Below are 22,492 nucleotides of genomic sequence, written 5' to 3'. Positions count from 1 at the left end.
GGTGTTCCAAAGGGTGGGAGCAGAAAGGCTGAAAACCTGATTTCCAATGATGGGACGGGCTGGGTGGAGACGTGGAGCAGGCCACAGTCTGCTGAACGGAGGGAGTAGACAGGTTGATATGGGGTTAGCAGGTCACAGAGGTAGGGAGGAGCAAGGCTGTGGAGGGCCTTGAAGGCGACGACGAGGATTTTGAACTCTATCCTCTGGGGGGTGGGGAGCCAGTGGAGCCAGGCGAGGGTGGGGGTTATAGAGTCGCGGAGCTTGGTACGGGAGACGACATGAGCTCACATTCACAGCCAGTCTGCTGTCTTGGTCAGCCGAGTATCTGACATGTAAGGAACCCCATCATCATGCTTACAAATATCCAAACTTGTTGAGAGTTTTTTTATATACATGCCTCTTTTGTATTGATATTTCCCCCTGTTTGTGGAATGGTGTGTGCACTTTCTCCCCAAAGGGATGTACCATGACCATTTTTAAAGACAAAAATTATTACGATTTTGCATCATAATAATAATAATCTTTGCATTTGATATAGCGCCTTACCACATCTTCGGACGTCTCAAAGCGCATCACAGAATATACTGTAAAGTGAATTGACTGTATATTTTGTGGGCAAAACTTGGTTACCAATTATGCACAGCAATGACCCACAAATAGTCGTGTATTGAGTGAGCAAATTATTATTATTATTTTTATTTATTTATTTTTTGAAGGAATTATTACCCCCAGAAAAGTGATCAGCCAATCGACTAACAACTGGGTTCCTCCTTACTGCTAGGAAAACAGAGGCGGGTGGACTAAGGAAATATGCCCTGCCAGGAATTGGACCCAAGTCCTTTTGTTTATGAGGTGAGTGCTCTAACCACTGAGCTACAGGACTCCACAATAGATTTGATAAAGACATTCAATAATTTCTGTTTCTATGTCACACATGATTGATGAACATGGGAGCTGAATTGGATCTGTATTCTATACCAAAAACTGATATACAAAAATGTACAGTGATGCACACCATCATTGTACTCAATCACACCGAATTACTCATATACAGTCTATAATTCTGTTGGTTAATTTTGAATAACAGTTTCTAAACAAACTTGCTAGTGCTATTGTGCAGCTTGTTTTCTCTCTGCTGCCTCCTTCAGGTTGTTGTAATGTCCAACTTCTTTTTGCAAGAAGATTGTTTTGTCTATGACACATGTAGAAATCCATTGCCTTTCTCAGGAGTAACGAAATTGACTGAGAGTATCACATATATATATCACCTACACATGGAAATGTCATTGAATCTGGAATGGAAAGCGTAGCTGTTCACTTACACAAGACTGACATATGCAAAACCTCCTTTCTGTTCTTAAGACACTTCATTTCCAGCTCCTCAGAACTCACAGAAAGAGAATTTCTGCTTGCTAGTTATGCAGTGCAATCTCTCCCAGGAGAGAGGTAAAAATCATAGCTAGTACATACTTGCCTATGGAGAACATGGGTGCAGGGTGACAGAAGTCAAATCATTAGAGACCCCGAAGTGCATACAGTGTATTAGGATGCTGCCAGTATTGAACCAGCTAAAACAACAAAGATTAAATTCATCCTACCCTAATGTACATCAGCCACTTTTGCTCTGAGAATATAAATGTGCATTTCAGCTTGTAATAATAATCCTCACATTTGACGTAGCATCTTATCACATCTTTAAGATGTCTCAAAGCGCTTCACAGAATATTCTGTAAAGTAAATAGAAGGTATATTTTTAAGGAATTATTACCCCCAGAAAAGGGATCCACTAATCGACTAACAACCGCATCCCTACATACTGCTGGGTAAACAAAGGCGTGTGGAGTAAGGAAACTTGCCCAACTTTTCCCCTTGTCGGGAATCGAACCCAGGTCTCTCACTTGTGAAGCAAGTGCTCTAAACACTGAGCTACAGGTTTCCTGAATTTCCTGAATGTACTGAATCTAGGCTGCCCAATCATAAACTAAACAATTTAGTGAATGACAACTCTCAAGTGATGTAGAGGCATTCAAACCTTTTTCTTCTGTGTTTGTCTTTTTTCAGGAATGGGATAAATTCACGTCAAAGCAGTTTTCGGGACATGAGATGAACTCATATCCCTGAACCTATAACTTGAGGTCCTAGTTCCCTGTCTTCTGTTAACCCACACGTGTTTTCCAGACATTAGCAAGTACACCCTAAGTATATTTCTGAAACCCCACCCCTCCCCCCCACCGAGAAAAAATCTACACTTTACAACTGGCAATCAGACTTTTTCCTTCTGTGAGCTCTCAGCAGCTGTGTCAGACTCCCACAGACTAGATGTGCAATTCCTCTCTCTTCCGAAGAGAGAGACTGCACACTTCCCAACAGGCAAACAGAAAATGTAGGTGCGTGTCATCTATTTGAAATAGATACTATTCATTTCTGGAACAAAGACTCACCCAAACATTCACAGTTGCAATGATTTTCAGCAGGTTTAATCCCCTGTAAGGACCCAGATAGGCAAAGTAGTTTGGATTACCCACACACCCACCCCATGCATAAAAAATGCATTTGCAAAAACATGTATAGTGAGAAAGGTACAGGAGCTGTCAATAATGTACTTAGCAACCAATGAACATTAATTTCATGTGATTCTGTAATTCTTAACAATGGTAGTTAATCACATAAATAAGGGTATTCATAAATCCCTCTGTGCACAGACATTTAAATATTTTTGACAGAGTTATAGAATTAAAGAATCATAGAATATTACACCACAAAAGAAAGGTATTCGACCCATCTTGCCTGAGTCAGCTCTTTGGAAGAGGTAACTAATCAATCCCACTCCCCTACTTTAGCCCCATATTCTTGCAAATTTTTCCTCTTCAAGTACCTATCCAATTCCCCTTTGACAGTTGTTATTGAATCTGTTTCCACCACCCTTTCAGGCAGCGCATTCCAGACCGTAACAACGCTCTGTGTAAAAAAAAGTGTCCTCATCTCCCTTCTGGTTGTTTTGCCAATTATCTTGAATCTATTTTCCCTGATTACCCACCACCTACCAGTAGAAACAGTTCCTCCCTATCTACTCTATCAAAACTCCTCATAATTTTGAACACCTCTGTTAAATAAGCACTCTGAGAAGCTACCCTGCGTGGAGGGCACAATATAAGTGTAAGTTGTTGTTATTGTTGTTGTTAAATCTCCTCTTAAACTTCTCTGCTCTTAGGAGAACAATCCCAGCTTCTCTAGTCTCTCCACATAACTAAAGTCTTTCATCTTTGGTACCATTCCTGTAAATCTCCACTGCACCCTCTCCAAGGCCTTGATATCATTCCGCAAGTGTGATGCTCAGAATTGGACACAATACTCCAGCTGAGGCCTAACCAGTGACTTATAAAGGGATAGTTGTTTAAACAAAGTTGTTGGGATGTGGAATGCCTTGTCAAGTAAGGTGGCAAAGTCCAGTGTGGGTTTCACAAGAGAAGTAGACAAGTATATGAAAGACAGAGGCTTTAATGGGTAATGGGGTAGGGTGGGTCAGCAGGATTGAATGAATAGCTTGCTCTCAAAACTGACGCAGACTCAATGGGTCAAAGAAGGCTCTGTCTGCGCAATAAATTTCTATGATTCTATGACACCTTCTTATAAATTTTTAACATTGGATTAACAATCAATATTGACCCTATTTGCATACAAACAGAGTTTGGGGCAAAATTTGCAGAATTTCTTAATCCATGTCTTGCACTAATTAACATTAGAAGTGAGTTAAGAAATATTCACAAATTTGTCCCAATTCATTAATTCCTTGCCACCTAAGAATTTACCTTCTCTCACCGCACTACACAGTAGTCTCCAATCTCCTGCAGACAGCTTTTCATGGTCAGTTAGCCATTTGCTGGTCAAAACACAGGAAACCAACGTTATATGGTTAGTTTCCCGCTGTAGCCCAGCTGACTATATACAGTTTCCTTTTTTTTAACTGACCAGGAGAAGCAGCTGTGGGGGAATTGGGTGCAGGGAACAATGTGGTGAATGAAGGTAAACTCTTACTTCGCAAGAGTGATGCTATTTAAAGAGGAGGAAGAACATTTTGAGTATTTCTTAACCCTTTTGTGTGTTAATTTCTGTGTATCAGCTAGAACAACACCTCCAACAATGCAGCACTCTCTCAGTGTCAGCCTAGACTTTGCTTAAACCACAATCTTATGACCCAGAGGTGAGAGTGCATCCAACTGTACCAGGTGACACCTATACAAGATCTATCAGAAACAATCACTTTTAGAGTCAATCTCTTATGCTACCTTCATTGAACAGTGTACAGTTGGATAAATGTTTGAATCTCTCTCTCTATCTCTCTCTCTTTCTCTGAAGAAATGCCATTTGTTTTTTTCTAGACTATTTATCTCTCATTCATATTGCTGGGAACAATTTACAACAATTACAAAATACATATTGATTTTCTGGTGATCTTGGAAGGTGGTATCCAGGATGATTTGATCCCTAATCGTGAACCTACAATGGGATTTATACACCGATTTCAAAATGATTTGGCACCTATTTGTTCATTGAATTGGTACAAAAAGTATAATATTCATCTCTGGGTCAGAAGATGTGGGTTCAAGTCCCATACTAGGACTTCGAGTTCACATTCTAGCCTGACTCTCCAGTACACCTCTGGAAGAGTGCTGCATTGTCAGCAGTGTCGCCTCTCAGATGAGATTTTAAACCAAGGTCAATCTGCCTGTTCAGGCGGTTGTTAAGGATTTCAAAAGACTAGTTGAAAGGAGAAGGGAGTTTCTTCTGGTGTTGTTATCAAAAATACTCCAAATAAATTGTTCATTAACTTCATGGATATTTGTGTAATCTTGCTGTGTGCAAATTGACTGCTGTATAGCCTGTAAAAATGGACAGTCACTCCTAAAAGCAATTACAGTACTTGTTAAGTGCTTTGAGACACTTCAATATTACAGGCACTATTTTAAATCATTATTATAATAACATAGCTAACTTTTTTATACTCTTGTTCTGATTTTATTTCTAAACATATTTTGTACTATATTTGACCAAAGCATTTCTGGTACAGGATTCTAAGCAATTTGTATTTGTCTTCCTTCTCTCTGTTAATGTACTTTCTTGTGCAGTCATTTCTCTCTGTTAGCATGGTTTCTACTGCAGTAATTGTCTTGGCTTTTAAAACTGACCATTTTTCCCCTCAGCATTTCAGTAACATACATCAATTCCTCATGGATGCCAATATGCTGCCACACACCCTCCCAGCAGCTTCAGAAAAATGAGACCAGTCTGTTGCTAATATATTACATGGCAGTACATGATCCAATCACCAATAACATAACTAACTACAGATAATGGCATCAGGAATGCTCCTAATATTATTTTTTTCGCAACGCTCCCTTGATTGTCTACCTCCACAATTCATCTGTAATGCCAATGACAGTTCAACCAAAATGCCATTATGTGGTTCTATGTTGTTCAGGATGATGAAACAGACAACAAAAACTTCTTCAGAGTTATGTTGGAGTATATCCCCCGAGTAATCAAAATACTCCGACCTAGTTTTTTCCCAAACTTTTGTCTCCATCTCTAAAAGAGAGACTGTCACTAATGGACAGATTTTAAAAAAAATAACATAGACACATTAGATTTGTGCCTTTTTTAGATATTATTTCAGTCAGTTCTCCCTCCAGAAACATTCAACCTTGTTTTGAATGAACAAGGATAAGAGTCATGGCCATTGTCAGATCAATTAGCAAGTGCATTACCGTTATAGTCTTGGCATCACATATTGCCTGTACATTTATAGCATAGAAGGCTTTGTTGTTAATGTAGACAAATGTATGCTCTGCATGTGTCTGGATGAGTATGTGCCCAGTCAGTGGAGTCTATCCTTTGATGTTGTTATGCAGTAACATGGGAAGTTGGATGTCTACAAGGGTAAAGCAATCTAGATGCAAGAATTAATTGGCGCGTCGCTGCCTAACTGATATCAATATTTTCTCTGCTGGGAGTCTGAAAGCTGCCAGTGACATGCAAGATGAGCACAGTGATAAACGTCTTTAGCACCAGCAGGATATAATTGGTGTACACCTCAAACTGCAAATCCTCCTTCAAGTAATAATAATTATAAACCTTTGCATTGGTTGTGTTGTATTTGAATGTTAAATTTGATATCCAGATATGATGGACATTAGACATAAAGCTAATGGGGGGAAATTATGGTTCTCTACTAATTATTGTCGAGGATAAATAGGGAATAGAATATTTTTAGGAAAATGTCTCCTATTTATAAAGCCTTAAAGGATGCAAATTTCTCTCCCAGTTCTAGCACTCTTCATCCAAAAAATGTCCAATTCTATTATTCATTCAATATTTATTCAAGAGGATGATTTATCATTGGTTGTTCTCATTGCTGCTTTTCTCCTCTTTTGCGTGTCTCCTCCACTTACTAAAATTGATGATTTACTAATAGTTTGTCTCCTTGTGCAACAATTGGATATAGCTGAAAAGATGTCTCACAGCTCCAGTGGCTGTACCACCAGAGTTGTAAGGAAATTAACAATGAAACTGTCCGGCACAACTCATACTTTTCAAATATTTAAATTGTTTTTTCTTTGCCTGAATGACTCTGGGGGCGAGAGCTACAATTCAGTGCCCAATTTACATGTCATTGACGAATAAAATTAACACAGAAGATGATTCATGTCTGACAACAGTGCACATCTCACATTCTACTGAACTCAAGAAAGATATATTTCCCTATTATACTGAATCTTAAACCTTTCATTAAGGATTCCAAGCACCCCCACATCATACAAGCTATACTATTCAGAAAGAATCTACCCAACAGAGGCCAGGCAAACTAGAAAATGAGAAAAGTCAGAATTATAGCCAGTGCTCTGTATATTTGCCATTTAGTCCTCTACCTACTGCTGCCTTGCTCACCAGATTCCCAGCTCCTTCCTATACAAGCTGCAGACCATGCTGAACTCTGCAGCTTATCTCTTTTCCTGCACTAGGCTTTGTGGGGGTAATAATTCCTTAAAAAAATAATAATTTGGTCACTCAATCCACGATTGTTTGTGGAACACTGGTGTACGCATTTCATCCACAAAATAGTCAATTCATTTTATAGTATATTCTGTGAAGCACTTTGAGACATCTCAAAGATGTGATAAGGCACTATATCAAATGCAAGGATAATTATTATTATTATTAGTGAACCTATTACGCCACCCTTGCCTGAATCCACTGGCTTACCTTCCCCACAGTGGATCAAATGCAAGATCGTTGTTATTGTGTTGGCATCCCTTCATGACCTTGCCCTACCCCAACTCTGTGACCTCCTGCAAACTACCACACCAGCTGTGCTTTCTGCTCAAAGAATATCAGCCTGCTTCATTCAGAAACTCTTTCAGGACAAAATTGTAAACATCACCTTAGACAGCTTTCTGCACATGCATATTGTTATATTGGTATTAAAAACACATCTTTATTATGTACAAACTCAAATGTACAAGTAAGGCATCTGCAAAACAAATTGTGGTAAGGTCACCTTAGATATCACAAGCTCACAATGAAACTAGCAGTGTTGCTGCCAGATTCCAACACTCGAACACTAGAGAATACAAACCGTGGTTGCTCCGTGGAGTAGGACAGAACAGTGGAGAGGGAATACCAGAGATGCACTGTGAAACTTTCCCCAATGATTCCAGTGATGGAATGATATTAATTAATATTCCTCATGTATACAATGTGCTGAATGATTGCTATCCTTGTAATTTTATTTTCCCTCAGTCTTAGAATGATTCACTTTGAATCATAACAATAATAATCCTTGCATTTGATATAGTGCCTTATTATGTCTTCGAGACGTTTCAAAGAGCTTCACAGAATATACTGTAAGGTGAAACGACTGTATATTTTTGTGGGAGAAATGCGGCAGCCAATTGCATACAGCAGTGTCCCACAAACAGTCATGGATTGAAGTGTCATTGTAACTTACTGGTTTGAGAAAAATGCAAGCACAAAAATAAAGACAGAAAAAATGGTAAGAAACCCTTTTACTAATGAAACACAACTATTCTAGGAGAAATATTTAACCAGGGCAGAATTAGTCAAAATATAGGCAGGACAAGAATTTACTCCATAGTTAGAAACTGTGTATTTCTTTAAGATTCTAGTCTCTCAGATTACTTAGATATTTTTATCAAATTAATTTTTTTTTCGGAATCTAGCTTTGCTCGTGTTTGTCCAGTTAGATACATTAACTTACCATATATTTGTAGGCTGCATGCTATTGAATGAGATTCCAGCGTGGTTTGATAAAACAACTGCAGGATTGGTTTGGACTGTTCTGTTCATGATGATTTAACCAAAGAAGGCTTTATGTCTTTTCTAAATAATAATAATAATAATCCTTGCATTTGATATAGCGCTTTTCACGTCTTCTAGATGTCTCAAAGCGCTTCACAGAATATACTGTAAAGTGAATTGACTGTATATTTGTGGGCGAAACGTGGCAGCCAATTGCACACAGCAGTGTCCCACAAACAGTCATGGATTGAAAATGACCAATTTATTATTGTTTTGTTTTGGAGAGATTATTATTAGGTGTGTGGAGTAAGGAAACTTGCCCAAGGTTTCGCCCTGCCTGGAATTGAACCCAGGTGTTTCGCTTGCAAAGCGAGTGCTCCAACCACTGAGCTACAGGACTCCACAAACATTTGCAGTTCTAGGGCAATGTCCTCCACTGGCCTAGTGAGTAAAGGCACCAGCTGTTCAGCACAGGGCCACATAGCTCAGAAAAATGACATTCTGGGCTAGCGTTCTGCACCAGCCAATATGATCTACAGACTGGGCATATCTAAGATGCTACAATTGGCCTCACTCCCTTGTCATCTAGGTGAGAGACGAGGGAGTAACTTACTTGTGATTTTGTAAACTGTACCCCAATGGATGAAAAAAAGGAAGAGGGAATGAAGAAGATATTGTAAAATAAATTTTAAGGAGTGGAGCAATAATAAAAAATGATAATAATCTTCAATATTAATCCTTGCATTTGATATAGCGCCTTATCACATTGTTGAGACGTCTCAAACAGCTTACAGAAGCAATGTCCCACACACATGGATTGAGTGACATGGATTTTTTTTTGAGAGATTATTATACCTGGAAAGCAATCCGCTAATTGATTAATGACTTGGTTCCTACTTACTGCTCGTAAACAGGGGCTTGTGGAGTAAGTAAACTTCTTTTCTTTTAATATATATTTATTTATAAATATAATAATCCTAAAAATAATCCTTGCATTTGATGTAGCGCTTTTTACATCTTCTAGACGTCTCAAATCACTTCACAGAATATACTGTAATGTGAATTGACTGTATATTGTGTGGGCAAAACGAGGCACTCAATTGCGCACAGCAATGTCCCACAAACAGTCATGGATTGAAGTGATCAATTTTTTAATATTCTTTTTGAAGGATTATTATCAGGCGTGTGGAGTAATGAAACTTCCCCAAGGTTTCGTCCTGCCGGAAATCGAACCCAGTTCTCTCGCTTGCGAGGTGAGTGCTCTAACCACTGAGCTACAGGACTCCACACATAATATTTGGTGCAACAGAAATCCAAAACAAACACAACGTGCAACACCTTCTGTTACAATTCTTTTCCTATTCTCCCGATACCAAAAATATTCAGTTGTTTTTAGTACATTCCTTCACCACACATAGGTTGTGCACACATTTTTTGGGAATCTCCCTTTAAAACAGTCGGGAGTTGCCCCTGTGTACACAACATCCATGTGCGCACCCGCGCACACCCTGATAAGGTCCACTTGCCCCTTTCGGAAGGCGAACTGATGGGCACCGCACACCCACATGTTTACTGTACATACATTTTCAGGATACTCTTTGATTACATCTCGAGCGTCCTTCTGCATCCTTACTTCAGTCAGTTTTTGGATGAGCTCGTGGGTTACCCTGTGGGTGCACCCTGAACTGTATCTGCTGGAGCAGCTCCTGCCGGGGTCAGGCCCCATCTGGCCTTTGTCGTGGTTAAACTGAACTTCAGCTTGTCCCTCAGTATATAATCCCTGATCCTAGCGTGCGCGAGCTTGAGGCAGGCCCTCACCATCCCCTCGATCTGCCAGAAGAACACCTGGTTTCGAGAATGCCAAAGGGCCTCCTTTACCGAGTTTTTGATTCTCCAGGCACTCAATGTGGGTTTCACTGTGAGTGCCGGGAACAGGCTGTACAGCATTGAGTGCCGTGATAGCAGTTCCCCAGGGACAAACTGTGAGAGAATCCATTCCATCTTTCAGTATATAGAAATTGCCTAAGGTTTCACCTCACCCAGGAATCAAACTTGGGTCCTCTCACTTGCGAGGCAAGTGCTCTACACACTATGCTACAGGACTCCACCTTACATTTGGTACGTCTGCGATCTTCTAAAACCTTAACAACCCACCTACTCCCTCCACTTAGCAAGCACTGGCCTGCTTTACAACCTCACTTCCTTCAAGGTTTGTAGTGGCTGGATATCGTTTTGCCAATACAGGGTTCTTCAACATCCTTTAACAACTTACTTTGGTTCATACACAGATTTTTTGAAAATATATATTATATACATATGCCTCTATGATCTCGCCTATCCTAACTCTACAACTTCTTTCATCAATAACCGGTCTTTCCCTTTGTTTGGCTGACACTGGCCTACTCCACAACCTCCGCTCTATGCACCCCACCATTGGTGGTGAGCTTTCAGCTACTTGGTGCCGCTCTCTGGAACTCTATTCCCAGGCCCTCCAAGTTGCTTGCTCCCTCCCCTCTTTCAAGATATGTCCCAAAACATATCTCCTTAACCATGCTTTTGTTCACCTTTCCCCTCCTCACCCCATTCAGTTCCCGTCTATAAAGGGTCAAACTGGCTCTATGGGAGATCAGAAAATTTCCCAAATGCCCCTGTGAATAATTCCCGAGCATCCCCATGATTGCTTTTCAATACTCATCAACCCAGAGCCTGATATCTGGGTGAGTGACAGCTCGGACCAGCCAATGGTCGCCCAGAGCTCGCTCTCCCTGTTGAATGACAGCTACAATAACTAATCACTCCCCAAATCTCGCCTTCCTATTTATGCCCCACAAAGCTTTTAAACAGATGAAGGTTTGTCTTGAATCCGCACCCCCATTTTACCTGAAAATCCCAAGCCCTTTTTGGGGATTTAGGCTACTGCACTCTCAGCTCTGGGGCTGAACCAGAAATTCAAGTGTTTTGGGATGTCCTCATAATGTGAAAGGCACTATTTAAGTGTAAATTCTATTGTGTTATATTCCGTTCGTAAATTAAACCTTAATATTTGCCTCAGCTTCCCCCCAGTCCCAGCTGGGGCCCCTAGCTGATTGTGTGAAATGCTTTGAGATATCTTCTCAAAGTGAAAAGCACTGGATAAATGTAAAATTCTTCTTGTTACCTATCACTCCCATCCTCGCCTGGCTCCACTGGCTCACCATCACTTCGAGGATACAGTTCAAGATACTGGTCTACACCTTCAAGGCCCTCCATGACCTTTCTCCTCCCTACCTCTGTAACCTCCTAACCCTCTACCAACCTGTCCGCTGCCTCTGCTCAATGGGCTCTGGCCTTCTTCACGTTCTCCGCCTCGCCTCGCCTGCCCACCATTGGCGGGCAGGCCTTCAACCTCTCCGCCACCACCCTCTGGAACTCCATCCCTCAGTCTCTCCACCTGGCCCCCTCCCTTGCCTCCTTCAAGACCCATCTCAAGATCCTCCTCTTTGACCGTGCCTTTGGTCACCCTCCTACCTCTACCCTCCCCATCCTCCACCTCTCCTGATCCCAGCCACCAGCTCGGGTGCGGATTCTGACTGTCTAGCATCTTGGAACGTCCTCCTGATGTGAAAGGTGCTATACAAATATAATTTGTTGTGAAATGCAGCTTGATTGATGTAAACAGCCACAAGACTGATCTTTGCTATTATTTTTTCTGTACTATTATATTAATATGTACAATTTTATAGTATTTTAATATACTATTATAATAGTTAGTATACTTTTATCATATATGTGTATACTATATATTAAGAATGTACTATATTTTAATGTACTCTCGAATATAGTATATAATATTAAAAATAATTTTTTAATGTATTTTGTAGCATTTGAGCTACCATTACACCTGTGTAGTATTTGAGCAGTGGACTGAGTGTTTTTACAGCAAAGTAACAAATTGTTACTGTGCTCAGTTGCAGGTGCAGGCAGTGAGGTTCTACTGTATTCAGAATTTGTTGTCTTGGCTGAAAATCCACTTGGGGGTGGTGTTGCATGGGAATGGCACAAAGACCAAATGCCGAGCAAAAGTTCACAAACAATATGCAGACACATTCGTAATTCTGAAAATAATCGATACAGAAACATGGTCACACATAGTCACTCGCCTGAAAGAACTTATGTGATCATATCAACATAAGTGCAAATTATTTTACTGCTAAGAAATTGTTTGTGGAAAAAAATGAACAATCGTTCATAATAATCAATAGTTTATCTGATGACAGTTTGTGACACTGCACAGTATGCAAAATAGCTGTTCTGCTTTCTCACCACATCACTATACTTGACATTAATTACAGTGAAGTGCTTTGGGATATTATGGTTTGATAAAAGTAGTAAAAGTTATTTCTCTTTTCTATTATTTCTATTTCAGCAAGACCGAGGCTCTCCTGATTGACTCATGCCAGCGCCTCCGCACCTCAGGCGCTGGCAGCATAAGCCTCCACGGCTGCACATTCAACCTCACTAAGCCAGTCAGGAACCTGTATGTCTTGTTTCACCCTGAACTGTCCTTTCTCCCCCAAATCCACGCCATGACCAGCACCGTCTAGCACCACCTCCGCAACATCGCCAGGCTCCGCCACTCCCTCAACACTCAGGCTGCCGAAACTCTCACCATTCGTCATTGATTCATCACTCATTCGCATTCGTCACATCAAGGCTCGATTATGGAAACTTCCTCCTCATCAGCCTTCCCAACTCTTCCCTTCACAAGCTGCAGATCATCCAAAACTCTGCAGCTCGTGTACTCACGCGCACCAGGCTCCGCGACCCCATCACTCGCACCCTCGCCCGACTCCACTGGCTCCCCATCCCCCAGAGGATTGAATTCAAGATCCTCATCCTCATTTTCAAGGCCATCCATGGCGTTGTCCCCTCCTTCCCTCTGACCTGCTGACTCCCTACCAACTTGTCCGCTTCCTCCGTTCAGCGGGCTCCGGTCTGCTCCATATCTCCCATCCGACCTGCCCTACTATCGGTGGCTGGGCTTTCAGCCTCTCTGCCCCCACACTCTGAAACTCCATCCCATAGACCCTTCACCTCGCTTCCTCCCTTGACTCCTTCAAGATCGGTCTCAAGACTCTCCTCTTCGATTGTGGCTTCAGTTGCCCTCCCACTCTCTGCCTTCCCTCACCCCTACCCCATTCCTCCCACATCTCGGGTCCTGACCAGCACCTTGGGACATCCTCCCGACGTGAGGGGCGCTCTATAAATGTAATTTTATTGTTGTTGTATTTCAAAATTGTATCCCTTTTCCTTGTATTGTAGATATTATCCTACTTTCCTTTTATTAATCAATAGCAGTTTCAGAGCCCAGCATTGAGTAATTTGGAATATAGAATGGCACAAGCTGTGTGACGAGTCTTTCCTAACCTCCATCGGATTGATTAAGCTGCGGTCCAGTTGAACTCGGGGTAGTGTTCGTTGAACCTTTTCTCTTTGCCCTTCTCTGTAGCACATACACTACTTGCAACACAAGAGATTTCAAAGCTGCATTCCAATGTCCAATACAAAGTCTGCACAGAAAGCTGCTTACTGGCTCCTTCTCTTGTTGTTGAACTCTCTGCCAAGCATTGCCCTGGTTTGGAATTTTGTCTTCCACTTGAATAAAGAGACTAGAATTTACAGCTAAGTATTATTATTTCCCAGGTATAGTTGTTGGACATTGTTACCCTGTGTTCACTGCTAAGAGTAAAGCCTGACTCATACTGGGTGCTCCACATTGCTTTCAATTGGGTCAGAAATAAGAAAACAACAAGGATCCTGAATGCCTCATTTTCAACCCTCGAGTTTCAGACCATTATCTTAAAATTTGAGATTGTGTGGAATTTTGCAAAACAGTCAGATTGAGTCCTAATGATGATGTGGATATCTCACAGTTCCTTTTCAGTATTATAGAAAATCAATTTTGAAATTAAGACTGAATCTAACAACCTTATATTTTGTGACAATGCTCTCAAACCTAAGAATGTCAACAATTTCAAGCTCTTAATTCTGGTATTTGTTGCTCATTCTGTGCCTCTCAAATGCATATAATTCTGCAACTGAAAAAAAATGGTCACTCAATCCATGACTGTTTGTGCATCATTGCTGTGTACAGTTGGCTGCCATTACATATTCAGTCATTTTACTTTACATTATATGAAGCGCTTTGAGATATGTCAATGGCATAATAAGGCACTATATCAAATGCAAGGATTGTTATTATCATTAACAGATTGTCCAAGAGCTTTAAATGAGCACAGACTGGAAACACAGTTTAATTTGCATTCACATCCTTTATTCTGGGTGGGTAAGAATCTCTTTGCTCCTGAAACCACCTCCAGGCAGTTTCAGGATAACAGCCCCGACACAATTTTACTTTACCTGAGGCCATATCTAAAGTGCACTTTTGCCAGCAAACCACTACGAAAATCATCGCAATTTGTCAGCGTTTGTGAAGTGTAAAGATAATTCTATTACATGTGATCGTAGCCTTCCAAGGCCATGAAATACTGTACTCTTTGTGTTTTCAGATCCATTGGAGTAAATTGTCCTCGTTACAGTTGCCTGAACCACACCCTGTAATGTCTCCTGACTATTATAACATTGTACAACTATATCTGCGACTGCACTGTTCGGGAGAGAATAGACATTTACAATTTTTGGAGGCCAAAATTTCTAATCGTTATTTAATATAATTTAAGATGGGAACTGGTTGCTGTGGATCATTCATGCACAACATATGCAGTCAATTCACTTTACAGTAAATTCTGCGAGGAGCTTTGAAACGTCTCGAAGACGCGATAAGGCGCCATATCAAATGCAAGGATTGTTATTATTATTATTATTATTATTATTATTATTATTATTATTAATAAAAGCACACTTGTACTGCGATCCGCAGTACTTAGAGCTCTGTGCTGATGGGTAGCACAGCCAGATCTAAACATAGATTTTCAGCGAGAAGCGCTCTCTGCCAGCAACGAGAGCTGACCTGCAGCTTTTAAACAATTCGAGCCTCATTCTACCAGCATCCACTTAGCTGCAAACGCTGTGATGCCGAAAATAGAAAAAAAAAAGCCAGCAATGAATGTTCGGTTTATTTTGTGTTCGCTTCATGAAAGATTAATACCATCTAAGAGGGGTTTCGTTTCAATTCGCTTCTTGATCTCTGCACTAAACTGGGAGAGAGATTATTCCAATGACATCTGAGCCAAGCCCAGCCATTGGAGTCGGTAGAAGTTTGAATCCATTTAGCAAAGGACCTCATCGCTCCCCAGTAAAACATCTCAGCCTGACTGGGTTTCCTACAGTAAATTCTCTCCATTTTCATTGCACGCTGAATCCCCTTAAATTTTCACTGCGCTTTCTGGGGAACACCCCCCCCCCCCCCCTACGTGCTGCCTGGCACAACGCATTTGCAAGAAATGCTTATTAATTTCAGGCTCAGAAAATTCCTGCCCTTGAATTCTGAACAGGAGAAATGCACAGAATTGCGGAATGCAATATTTCCTTTAGGATCGTCTGTACAAACCGAACCCAGGCTTTCATCTATGGTTTGCAATGAATACAAGTGTATGTGGTGTGTGTGTGTGTGTGTGTGTGAGGGGGGGGGGGGGGGGGGGGGGGGGGGGAGGTGATTGCAAAATGTTTTTCGCATTTTTAAACATTTCCCATCTGAAATGATAGGGACTCACAGTGTCTGTGCCTCGGGGTCCCCCCGCCCCCCCACCCATCACCACCAAACACTGCAGATTCAATTACGATTTTAACTGTCCAGTGAAATCTGGTACCCAAAGCGATGATGTGTGTCTGTGTGTCTGAGGAGAACTGCCGCAGCATTTGAATAATCGCACATATTTAGGTCCAGATGTGACATGGATCTGCATTTCACTGGGAACCTTACCCACATGCGGCGAATTTGTGCATCAACACACACACACACACACACAGACACACTCACACACACACACACAACGTGCGAAACATATACACAACACACAGTTGATAAAATAAGGTGTTATTTTAATGAGTGGGACCGCTCGGACTGAACTTGACCATCGGGTCCGCGGTCAGCAGCATCCACCCAGCCCCCTCCCCTCCCCCAGCCCCCCCCCCCCAGCCCCCTCCCCTCCCCCCAGCCCCCCCCCCAGCCCCCTCCCCACCCCCCCCCCCCCAGCCCCCCACCCAGCCCCCTCCCCCAGCCCCCTCCCCAGCCCCCCCTCCCCAGCCCCCCCTCCCCAGCCCCCACCCCAGCCCCCTCCCCAGCCCCCCCTCCCCAGCCCCCCCTCCCCAGCCCCCCAGCCCCCCCAGCCTGAGTGCGATGAGACACAGGCTGCGTGTGTGATGCTCCTCAGGTTATTGGGCTGCTATTTTTAGAAAAGCCCCCGAGCTGTGCCGCCACTCGTGTAAGGAAGGCGAAGGGAAGAGGCTCTGACAGATATCGCATCTACTGTGGGCATAACTCCCCCCCCACCCCCCCCCCCTCTCTCTCTCTCTCTCTCTCACGCTGCTCCAGAGGACCATATGGCGGGTTAGGGCACCATCGCCGACCGTCCGCTCTCCCGAACCACTGGGCAGCCGAAGGACAGACAACGCCGCTGACAGGTCAGTGCGTGTGTCGCCGTCCCTCCCCCCCCCCCCACCCCCTCCACCCCCCCCCCCGCCCCCCCCCCTCCCCCCACACCGGACCCGGTGCTGCGAGTGTGGCTTTGCAAACATGTTTTGTTACCGGTGTCGCTTGAGCGCAGCTTTGCACGTTGCACACTTCGAAACCGACCGGATCTGTTCCCTGTACCGGGGTACAGGGGCTGCTGACAGCTCGCGTGTTGCCCCGCAAGAGCTGGTTTTATTTCTGTTTGGATTTATTTATTTGTTGTTGTTGTTGTTGTTGTTGCTGTTGCTGCTCAGCATCGTCTCCATGTCCTGACAGGAGAGATCTGCCGTTCAAGTCATCCCAGAGCATTGGTACACACGTAACAGAGACTTCAAGGCGAGTTTTTTTGGTGGGTGTTTTGGCTGTAAAAATGTCCCCCCCCCCCTCTCCCCCTCCCGGGTCACAACTACTTTTAACCCTCGATTGCCCGGGGTTTTGGTCCTGTAGTGGTTCGGGATGAAGTTGCACAGTTTCATAACAGGTGGTCCTTTTGCTTCCATCCCCTCAATAGTGCTCAAGATGGAATATTTCTTGGGAATTGATGTTACATGGTGATTTTTTTTTCTAAAAAAAAACGTATCGGTTATTTTAGGGTTGTAATGCGTTGTGCCCTATTGCCCGGCACCTACCACATTTGCACACTGTGTGCGGTTGGTTGGATTTCCTGTAAACGCACAGAAAGCGCTTATTCAGATCTGTGTCTGTTTCTCTCCTCTAAATGCTGCAGATGCCGAATTCAGTGAAGTTGGTTTCTTGTGCCAATTCTCTAGACTTGCGGTCGCAATCCTAATCTCCAGTTTGAAACGTTTAAACCCAGTGGACATGAGTGATGTACACACCGAGTGTGTGCATGTACGTGTGTTTGTGTGTGTTGCTGCAATAGGGGATTTCCTGGGAAGCTGGTACATTGCATGTTTTTATCTTATCCTCCTGCTTAGAAATCAGTTTGCATTATTGTCGACACACCCCCTCCTCCATTATCTGCCATTGGCTTTTGCATCGCTTGTTTCCTTGTTACCTTTAACACACTGTACCTCCGCCCTATGGTGAAGATCCAGGAGTTTGTTATTGTGGTGATCGGAATTGAATGCCATACGCCAGCCTGGCAGGACACCTCCTTATCCTTGACTAGGGATAATTTAGTTATCAATGTTGCCATGACTTGAAGGCAATGCGGACATGTGGGCAGCAACGTGCCAGGAACTGAGCTTTGACAGTGATGGGAGACTTTGGCGGAGATAAAAATAGACTTTTCCCCTCTTTCTTAAATGATGTTCACTGGAAGGCTGGACCAGCACAACAGGACCGATGCTCGATTCAAACTGCGGCGTGGCAGCGCTTGAAATAGCATCCATTAACATTTACTAGGAGCAACCGAGGATTTTTCTGTGCGACTTAACGGGGAGCAGCAGGCGGTTGGGTCATTCTGGTGGGGATTTGGGAAGGAGATGTGCATGAACAAGCACAGGCAAACATCTGACCGCTCTGCCAGGATTCATTTAGTATCCCTTGAATCGTGCTTGGTGATTTGTAAAGTCAGAGTTAAGCACAGTAATGTGACATTGATGCTAATATTTCATAAATCATTAGCAAGTCACATGATGAAATAAACACTTGGTGGGGGGGCGGGGGGTTGCTGTGAGTTAGAGTTGAGGTGGGTCAGTGTTGAGAAATGGAACTGTTTGCACTTGTAGTGGCCAATGTACCACATCCAACCTTCTCGAGTCAAATACAATAGACATGAGGGCACCAACTTGCACCTTTACATTTGAAAACTGAATGATGGAAAGAATCTCAGCAATATTATACGGCCCTTGCTTGTGGTCATATGCAATATCTTTGTTATCACAATAAAGACCTCAATTGTACCTCCGTAACAATGGCATTCAGACTACATTCAGTTTACTTTGTAAATTCTGTTATTTTAGACTGCTTTAAAACCAGTGGTGACATTCGGTTACAAGCAATTACAATTCACATTTATATGGTACCTTTCATCTGGAAGGACATCTCAAAGTACTTCACAGAGTTGGCTGAGAGCTCAGGCTGGAGATGGGAACCTGAGGAAGATGGAAATGTGGCCAAAAGTGCGGCTGAAAAGACAAGTCTTAAGGTGTGTTTTGAAGATGGAGAAGAAGGGGTTAATGCGAAGGAACTCTGTGTGAGCAAGGAGTTGGAATAATCTGGACCTGGACATGATGTTCAGTCAATCAGTCAGAACAAAATTAGTCTTAGAATCGATTGACGAATCATAAGAACATAAGAAATGCTACACAAAAAAGACCAAGGTCCATATAGTTTGCCTTCCACCTTCCTGGCGGTCGCTTGCAGATATGTCCCAAACTACCCATGTAGTATATACTATATAGTGTGGGTGTGGGAGGAGGGGGCGGTGGGGGAGGATCAGATCACCCTTTCCTCACACTACTCAGACTTCTAGCCATTTTGAAGTACATCTGAGAAAACAAAAGCTTATTTGCTTCCAGAAAAGACCATCAACATCAGATACTCTGACACCAAGTAGCTCATCATAATGTGTGAATTATGATGATTATTTCACAGCAAACCTGTGAAATCATATTTTTTGACATTGTAACCTTTCTCCTAGAATTATTTGAAAAGAATCTTTGGATGGATTTCATACCGTAGGTTTAGAATTTCCTTCATAGTGTGAAGGGTGCTGTATGAATACAAGTTGTTGTTGTTGAGTTCTTGGCTGCTGATGGCTATGTTGAGGTCCCAGTGGTCACACCCAATGTGCTGCCCCTGTGGAACCATTTTGAATGTACCTCAACATCTCTTGGATAAACAATATGCTGATATTGCCAGGGTCCACTTTCCTGAAGGAGCCCACTTCACTTTTGCTAATCTAGCGATTCAAATTATTTCCTTCTCCTCAACTACTTATTGAGTGATCAAAACAAGGGCACTTTGCCCAACATCCAGGAGCAGATGGCAACTTTCAACAATAGCCCTCAAAATGGGCAAGCTTCAATTGAAGAGGCAGGAGAGCAGCAGACAAGTTCCCCAACCAGCCTAGAGGAAGCTATGCCATACATCGCTGACTTCTTGGCAGCAGTCTGTAGAAACAATCCTTCCTACCTTGTAGGCTACAAACTGAAGTTGGCGAAAAATGCAAAGTAATTGAGCCCCTGCTCATTGCTGCTATCTCTTCAATTTGAGATTAAATTGCCTTCACAGTTTGTCGACTAGAGATACTTGGACATTGCTTCATGACTAGTAGAAAGTTGCAGCGTCTAAAACATCATCCCATAGTAGTTTGTGAAGAAATAAAAGCTCCACCTTTTAAGAACTGTAGCAGATTATCAGTACAATATGGTTTGAGACCAATTGTGACAGCAATTGCCATTAGATTACGTTATTTTTATGCTTTAAAAGTTTTTGCTTATTATTGGGCCATGTTTATTTGTGTAGCATCCACACAATTGGCAACACTTCATAACTGATGGAGCCATGAAGAGATTTAATAGCATTATTTCCCTCTTTCCTTTAATTACTTAACATTTTTCTATTATCTTTACAACAATCTTTCAAGTTGAACACCTTCTAATAAAAAGGAAGAGACTTTGATATACAATATTTTAAATCCTATTTATATCTTGAAGTTGCGTTTGTCTGCTAATAATTATCTTTCTTTCCACTAAAGACAATTACCAGAATATGATAGCTTCAAGAGATAATCATGTACTCTGGTCCAACACATTATAAAATTGTACTGACCACCATGAACTATGTGTACATTTCTCAAACCATCACACATGGTTCAGAGCTACTGTGCAGGAGATTGACAAGATTGGTAGTGTTGTTGTGACGGAATACACAGGGTTAGGGAAATGTAAGTGGTAAGCCTGGTTTCTGAAGGTTTACCTGTGCCCAGATTCATATTATGCTATTCATGGGGAAGGGTGAATCACTCTGTGCTTCAGCCTTGGGAAGCTCGACTAGTCCTTGGGTCCTCCCCTTTGTGTGGTTGCTTGGTGACACAACCTTATGAAACTCCCTAAGGATTAGGTCCTATTCATGTTAGTCTGTGATTAACTGGGCTGATTTCCACTTACTCTCGTAAAGATGTACACTTCAACTTGAATAACAAGGTACAACCAAACAACCAAACTGAAAGTTGTGTTTTTTTTGGTCAGCCAGATTTCTGACACATGCAGAAACCCATCCCCACGCTTAAGAGTATCCAAATCAAACTGAGAGTTCGATACATCCCACATATACATGGAAATTCCAGAGATCTTTATTGAATGGAATGTGCACTCTCTCCCTGGAGGGATGCATCCCACAGTGGTCACCCTTGACTCCAGGACCATGGCTGTCCAGATAGAATATCTGTCAGACATCAAGTCCTGGATGAGAGGTAATTTTCTTCATTTGAACGTCAACAAGACCGAGGCTCTCCTGATTGGCTCCCGTCAGCCCCTCCACACCTCAGGCACTGACAGAATCACCATCCATGGTTGCACACTCCACTTTGCTAAGCCAGTCCGGAACCTTGGGGTCTTGTTTGACCCTCAACTATCCTTTCTACCCCACATCTGTTCTATGACCTGCTCTGCCTTCCACCACCTCCTCAACATTGCCCGGCTCGGTCAGTGTCTCACACCTCAGGCTGTCAAAAACCTCATAACGTTTTCATTACATCAAGGCTTGACTATGCAACTTTATTGTTTGTCGGCCTCCCCAACTCCTCCCTCCATAAGCTGCAGATCATCCAAAACTCTGTAGCCCGCATCCTCTCTCGCACTAAGCTCCGCGACCCTATCAACCCCATCCTCACCCAACTCCACTGGCTTCCTATCACACAGAGGTACAGTTCAAGATCCTGGTTCTCACCTTCAAAGCCCTCCATGGTCTTGTTGTTGTTACCTAATTCTGGAAAGTATGAAGCGAGGGTTGAAAGAGCAAAGGGTTGAGGACCCCAGAGTCTGTGTCGGGGTACTGCTAGATTCTAACCAGCTAAAACCACATAGTTTGCCATTGAAGGCATGGTCTGGCAAGCTTTCTTACTATTTGTCCAGCTAGGACCAACCTACCCATTAGGGCTTTGACTTGCAGGGTTAACAGGAATTGAGTGGGAAGAATGCCCGCCCCCAGTGACTGGTCTGCCCTTCCAAGTGTTGGCAGTGAGCCAGGCTGGCTGGGCTGTGATCAGCAGTGCCCTGGAATATTGTGGACCCACCTGGCTCAGGAACCAGACTACTGAGACCGCCACAGAGGGCTGGCTTGATTCTGACCCCTCCCCCAAGGAGGATAGTCTGTTAAAAAAACTGACATTAATTATTTTTATGTTTGTCTCCCAGAGTTTCAAGCCAAAGATGGGAAATATTGGATTCGTGTCATGTATAACTAGAATCGGACTGTCTAATCTCCTTTACTTAGCATCCTTGAATCTATTAAATGGATCAGTATTGGGCACCTGACCACAAATCAGAATGACCTTCCTTTAGTACGAAATGAAACTTAAATTATCAAGTTTAA

The sequence above is a fragment of the Callorhinchus milii genome, unplaced genomic scaffold, assembly GCF_018977255.1.
Source record: "Callorhinchus milii isolate IMCB2004 unplaced genomic scaffold, IMCB_Cmil_1.0 Scaffold35, whole genome shotgun sequence".
NCBI classification, from domain to species: Eukaryota; Metazoa; Chordata; class Chondrichthyes; order Chimaeriformes; family Callorhinchidae; genus Callorhinchus; species Callorhinchus milii.
Note: the sequence above shows the minus strand (reverse complement) of the source record.